Genomic DNA, 7,021 nt, shown 5'->3' with positions numbered 1-7,021 from the left:
AGACACACCAGAAGAGGGCATCAGATCCCATTACAGATGGTTGTGAGCCACCATGTGGTTGCTGGGAATGAACCCAGGACCTCTGGAAGAGCAGTCAGTGCTCTTAACCACTGAGCCGTCTCTCCAGCCCTCTTTTTTTTTTTTGGTTTTTCGAGACAGGGTTTCTCTGTGTAGCCCTGGCTGTCCTGGAACTCACTCTGTAGACCAGGCTGGCCTTTAACTTAGAAATCCGTCTGCCTCTGCCTCCCGAGTGCTGGGATTAAAGGCACGCGCCACCACACCCGGTTTTAGGTTGGCCTGGGCTATACTGTATCTTAAAAAAAAAAAAAAATAGCCAAGCATTTTGTTCTTGTCACTTCCCTGACACTCAGATTGTCCCTTAACTTTGACACGTTCTTAGTTTTTGAGAAAGGCCAGGTACACTCTGGTTGGTTGCTCTCTACCTTTGTGTAACTTAGTTTATGAACCCCTTCTTCTTGCTTTTGGGGTGTGGGATGCTCCTGGCTTGTTTCCGTCCCGAAGTCATGCCTCTCTCATAAATCCCTAGTAAACTGCAATCCTACATCTCGAAGCACCATCCAGAGCTGTTGACCTGTTTTCCAGAAACATGTGTGGTTCTCCATAGGTCCCCAAACCCCTGCCTGTAGTTGGACCACCCAGTACCCCAATACACCCACGGGGGGGAGACACAGGAAGGACTCATTGAATCCGGACAGAAGCACCACCGTGAATGCACCTGTGGTTCTCAAAGAGGAACTGAGTGGGCACAGCCCCTAGGGAGCCAGGGGAATCACCGCAACAGGGCAGCAGGGGTTTAAGTGAGAGCCGCTGGGCACCATAGAATCAAGGCTGCCCCGTTTGGCAGTGCGAGAAAGCTGTAGGGGAGGAGAGGAGAAGAGAAGCCACAAACCTTAGAGGACACCCAACCTATAAAGCCTAATTCTCACTTTGGAATGAGGTCCTCTCCCTGCTGGGGCCCAACTCCACTGCGGCCCCTTCTTCTTCCTACCCACATCACCCACCTCGCTTGTCTGTCCTCTTTAGCATTTGGGGGTCTTCACCGCCTGGGTGAGGCATGCATTGTGGGTGTCTTAGGGTTTTACTGCTGTGAACAGATACCATGACCAAGGCAACTCTTATAAGGACAACATTTAATTGGTACTGGCTTACAGGGTCAGAGATTCAGTCCATTATCATCAAGGTGCGAGCATGGCAGCATCCAGGCAGGCATGGTGCAGGCAGAGCTGAGAGTTCTACATCTGCATCTGAAGGCTGCTAGTGGAAGACTGACTTCTGGGCAGCTAGGATGAGGGTCTTAAAGCACACACCCACAATGACACACCTACTTCAACAAGTCCACACCTTCTAATAGTGCCACTCCCTGGGTCAAGCATTTACAAGCCATTATAGCGGGACTTTCTTCTTCCTAGGAGATGGAAAAAAGGACAATTTCTTCCTATTCGGGGCTCTGCAGGGGGTCGGGGGGAGACCAAGGAGGGGATCCCAGGAAAACCACCACCAAACACCCTGCTTTTGCTGGGGCTCCTGCTTTGGCCTTGGCTAAGCAGTTAAACCCTCAACTCCCTCCCTTGTGTCTTGGGACAGGGGGAAAGTGTCCTCGTAGGATCAGGGTATTATGGCACAAGATAATGTCAGTGACAGCCACAAGCCCAGGGAGGGAAGTCCTGTGGAGGAGGCCATGGGATGAGGAAACCCCTGGGTTTGTGGTTGGAACCTCAGGGCCTAACACACAGTATGCTTCCCTCTCCCCTGTGGCCCGGCTCTCAGGCTGCACATACCGTGGCATCAAAAACCTGTTCTACAAGGGACAGTTATGTGACAGCAGTGACCTGGACTGGGTCTTCACACCTATGAGGGATTCTCTACCATTGTCCAGCTGTTCACTCTCATGACAGAGCAGGGCTTGGCTAAGACTGGCCTACTAGTTTTAACTGAGATAGGTTCTTTCACATATAACCCTGACTGGCCTTGAGCTCTGTGTCTCTGGGGTGAGAACCTACCAACTCAGGTGGCTTTTAAGTCCCACTGGGCTTCAGATTTCCACCTTGAAATTGTGAGTGGCCATGAGCTGCCACAGGCTACATTGGTGGAGCTGAAGACACAGAGGTTCAGGAAATGATGTCAACTACCTAGCCAGGGAGGCTGGCTTGGATCTGTCACAAGACTAGCTTGCGTCTGCCTGCCACTCCCCACTGCTTTGACCAAGTGATATTGTGCAAGTCCATACTGCTGCTGAGCCTTGTTCTCCTTATCTGTACAATAACGCTGTCTATCTCTCTGCAGACAGCCTTCTGTGTCTCCTGTCTTCTGCCTTCAGGGCTTTTCACAATCATAAGCAGAGGCTGCTTGAAAATCCCTCTTCTAGTCCTTTGAGAGAATCCAGCTCAGGGAGGTGAAGCTGATGCTCAGGTGGGCGGTAGCAAAACGCCTTGGACTAGAGAGGGATTCCGGGATATGGGACCCTCAAGTAGCTGGGGGCTAGGTGGACTCTGATCCCTGGAAAGTTTGGGGAAAGAGGCTCCCTGGGGGAGATTGCTGAAAGTCAAATAGAGATAGGCAGGTTTTTTGTTTTGTTTTGTTTTGTTTTGAAGACAGGGTTTCTCTGTGTAGCCTTGGCCATCCTGGAACTCACTCTATAGACCAGGCTGGCCTCGAACTCAGAAATCCTCCTGCCTCTGCCTCCTGAGTGCTGGGATTAAAGGTGTGTGCCTCAACTGCCCAGCGAAATAGGCTTTTTTTTTGTTTTTTTTTTTTGTTTGTTTGTTTGTTTTTTCGAGACAGGGTTTCTCTGTGTAGCCCTGGCTGTCCTGGAACTCACTCTGTAGACCAGGCTGGCCTCGAACTCAGAAATCTGCCTGCCTCTGCCTCCCAAGTGCTGGGATTAAAGGCGTGTGCCACCAACGCCCGGCGAGATAGGCTTTTTAAGTCTTGACAATGAATCTGGGACTACAACTATTCCAGCAAAATGGTGAGGCCAGACCCAGCAGGGAAATGCCAACTTGGGGACCAAATGTATCTTTTGTTGGTGTCAGAGTATTAGTGAAGCTCTATATGTGACCTGTGAGGCTAGTCCCACTGGCTTGGCAGGGTGATGCTCATGTGACCTGTGAGGCTAGTCCCACTGGCTTGGCAGGGTGATGCTCAGAGCTCTATTGGATTCCATCAGAATCAATACAAGGTTCGGGTGCCCTTAGAACACGCAGTCAGAGTAACGGGGGCAGAAGAGTTGAGGACACAGCTCAACTGTTTAAAAGCCTGCTATGGAAGCACAGGACCTTTTGTGGAGTCCCCAGGGCCCACAGGGAAAAAGTTGGTATGATAATGCGCCTGTAATCCCAGCACAGCCAAAGGGAGACATGGGGATCCCAGGACTCTCTGGCCAGCCAGACCCGCTGACTGAGTGAGCTTCAGGTTCCGAGAGAAATTGTCTCAAGAAACAACGTGGAGAGCAACTGAAGAAGACACCAACGTCAACCTGTCTCGCTTCCACAAGCTTACCCACACAGGTGCGTGCACCCTCTCTCACACACACAAATTAATAAAACAGGGAACAGTGAGATGGGGAGGCAGCCATTTTGGCAGGGTTGCTTCACAGGTGGGGAGTCACACGCATGGGACCACACAGATTAGGGAGCAAGCTCCCTTGAGCCACAAGCAGCTGCAGAACTGACCCGCCGCCCCCCTCCCCCCCCCTGCCCCCAGACTTCCTGAGTCTGTCATGAGCCCTTCTTCTGCCCAGTCCTGGCTTTCATGACCATGGTGCATCTCTCTTGGGACTGATTCCTATTCTAGGGAAGGAAGTGGTACCTCCTTTTCGTATTTCTAGTCCGCAGCATGGGCAGAGGGGACAAGGCCAAACTCTCCACCAAAGCTATTCACAGATCCCAGTGCTGTTGTCTCTCCCTAGCCAGTGTCACCTGGCTGAGCCCTGACCACAAACCTGAGGGTGGCGTTCTCAGACCTGCACTGCCCCAGAAGGAAAAGCTGAGGGCCAGAGAAGTGGAGTTATTTGTGCCAAGCCATAGAGTTAGGATTAAACAGGAGCCTCCGCCCCAGGACTCCCACCTTGACATCTGTCTTCCCTCAATAAGAGTGACTTCCAAGGAAGCAGAGCCCAGATCTCACTGTCCAGTGCCTGTCGTTGTATCTGACAGCCAATCATTTCACTGCATCTCAATTTTTTTTTCCTTCTATAAAACACAGGCTTCAAGCCGGGTGTGGTGGCACACACCTTTAATCCCAGCACTTGAGAGGCAGAAGCAGGCGGATTTCTGAGTTCGAGGCCAGCCTGGTCTACAGAGTGTCAGGACAGCCAGGGCTACACAGAGAAACCCTGTCTCGAAAAACCAACCAACCAACCAACCAAACAAACAAACAAACAAACAAAAAACCCACAGGCTTCAGATTGCCCAGGTGAGTCCCAAGACCTTAGTGTTGTGGGGTCCTTTTCAAACCCCCACCTGCTATGGATGGCCAGGAAGCCAAAATGCTCGTATTCAAGCCAATATTCTCAAGAGATGCCCCTGGGACTTCACGGGAGTAGCATGCAGCCTCCCTCTGCCGAGTGTGGGATAGGGTAGCATTTAACCACAGAGGTCGACTTGCGAGCAGCCAATAAAGGAAACCTTGAAATGGCCTTGGAGCAGAGCCCAACCCACAGAGAAGATCTGTGTGGCGTGGAATTCTGTTCCCTGGGCTTGTGTGGCCCTTTCTTTCCAACAGCTTCGATTATCTACAGGAGGCCTTCAAAAGATCGTGCCTGTACCAGTCCCTGTGTGTGGGGTCATTAGACCCTCCCCTGACATTCCAACACTCCATCCCTCCCTCCCTCCCTCCCTCCTGCTTCACCCCTGCACACCGTCCTGTCTGCTGCTTGACAGGTGGACTGTCAACTAATGGGGACACCAGCGATGTCATTAGCTTTGGGCACTTGTCACTATGCTGGGTAGGCTTTTTGATGATACAGTTGCCCAAGCCACCCTTGTTCCTACAGACAACACCAATAAATTCGTTCCATTCACTAAGCTGGACTGGAAGCAAATTTTCTTTGGCCTAGAGTGGCTTTCTGTTTCAGGGGTGAATAGAAATAGACTCCCCCCAAAAGGTCACCTAAGTTTTGGGGTTTTATTACTGTGAAGAAAGGCAAGGAAAATTCTGTCTCAGGAGAACCAGTCTTGAGCTGTGACCCATGTTCCCAGTCCGACATGTACTCCCCTGCCTCAGACAGTTCCCTTTTACTTAGCAAAGAGTTAGGGAAGAGTTGAGGTTAGAACATAGGCTTTCTGGAGCGAGGAGTCCGAAGTAAAACAACAAAGGAAGTTAGACTCACGGTCATTTGTCAGCCGCTGGGCCCCAGGGTCTTGTGGAGTCTTGTCCTGGCTATTCTGTATTCAGATCTGGAGACCCAGCAGGGACCCCCACGTAGGTCCCAAGAGCTGCAGCTCCAGCCTGGGGTTTCTTGCTTTCACACTTTCGCAGATGAGTGAGTGAGAGGAGGTCTGGCGCAGATAAGTGAGTGAGAGGAGGTCTGGCCTTCCGTCCCGGTTACCACTTCCCCTCTGGGTCCTCAGTGCCACAGTGTTCTTGCCCTGCGGTTGAATTCTCTCTTCTTAGGAACTCTGGCCAGGGGAGGGCATAGACATAGACCTTAGACTCCAGAAACTTGGGTTCTAATCTGGCCCGGGTGTATGCTGTCCTGCAACTCACTTGACCTCTGTAAAGTTTACATCCTTTTGCTGTGACATGTGCCAAGCTACCTGTGTGCCTCATGCCTCCTCCCTCTAGCCCAGAGCTTTGAGATGCAAATGCCTGCAGGTGTTGGCAGATGACTTGAATGAGTGCTGCTGGCTCCTTGTTCTGCTCCATTCTGTGACTGTGACAAAAGCAAGTTCAGAAGCTGGGCATGATGACACCCACCTTTAGTTCCAGCATTCGGGAGGCAGAGGCAGTTCAAGGCCAGCTTGGTCTACATAGCAAATTCTAGGACACCCAGGGCTACAAATAGAGACCCTGCCTCAAAAATCACAAAGCAGAAGATCAAAAGTGTGTGTGTGTGTGTGTGTGTGTGTGTGTGTGTGTGTGTGTGTAGGTTTATTTCAGCTTGCAGGTGACAGTTTCTTATTGAGAGAGACATCAAGGCAGGAACCCAAGCAGGTACCTGAAGCTAGGCTTGTTTGCTCTTTGTGGTGGTTTGAATATGCTTGGCTGTAAGAGTTGCCTTGGTCATGGTGTCTCTTCATAGCAACGAAACCCTAGCTAAGACACCATTCCACACAGCATTACCTCTAACAGAGGAATTTGCTAAGAAGACATAGCAAGAACCGTGGAGGGGGACAGTTGCTGGCTCAGTGGCAGGCCAGCTTGTATCCTCCTAGATCTACCTTGAGTTTTGCTGCAAGGTCTCTCACTGGAACCCAGGATTCACCCGCTAGGCTAGGCTGGCTGTCTCCACCTACCCAGTGTTGGGATTATAGCATTCTTCACCATGCCTGGTGTGTGCACACAAGCATGTGTGCATGTGCCTGTGGATGCTTGTGTGTGCATGTGTGCATGTGAGTGTGCATGTGTGTGCATGCATGTACATATGCACATGTGAGTGAGTGTTTTGCCTGCATGTGTGTATGCACACCACATGTGTGCCTGGTGCCCTCAAAGATCAGAAGAGGCTTCGGATCTCCTGGTTTTGGGGTTTCAGGCAATTGCAAGCAGCCATGTGGGTGCTGGGAATTGAACCTGGGTCCTGTGGAAGAGCAGCCAGTGCTTTTAACCACTGAATCATCTTTCCCTTTTAAAGCTGGGTTCTGGGGGATTGACCTCAGGGCCCCATGCTTGCAGAGTAAGAACTCTGCAGATTGGTCTCATCCCATCCCCAGGAAGTGTGTTTTCTCCTCTTTCTTTCTTTCTTTCTTTCTTTCTTTCTTTCTTTCTTTCTTTCTTTCTTTCTTTCTTTCTTCCTTCCTTCCTTCCTTCCTTCTTCCTTCCTTCCTTCCTTCCTTCCTTC

The 7,021-nt window shown here is 50.9% G+C and overlaps 1 protein-coding gene across 1 annotated transcript in view; it reads right to left on the bottom strand.

Annotated features, from left to right (window-relative positions):
- Positions 1-5,770, bottom strand: part of Cnr2 (cannabinoid receptor 2) — a 23,210-nt gene extending 17,440 nt beyond the window's left edge. Inside the window, exon 1 of the mRNA XM_021160941.2 lies at positions 5,351-5,770. The gene's annotated coding sequence lies outside the window, so the exon portion shown is untranslated. The remainder of the gene's footprint in view (positions 1-5,350) is intronic.
- Between the last annotated feature and the right edge of the window lie 1,251 nt (positions 5,771-7,021).

This window comes from Mus caroli, chromosome 4, assembly GCF_900094665.2.
Source record: "Mus caroli chromosome 4, CAROLI_EIJ_v1.1, whole genome shotgun sequence".
Lineage (NCBI taxonomy): Eukaryota > Metazoa > Chordata > Mammalia > Rodentia > Muridae > Mus > Mus caroli.
The sequence above is the reverse complement of the archived record's forward strand: the minus strand, read 5'-3'. Positions and strand labels throughout refer to the sequence as shown.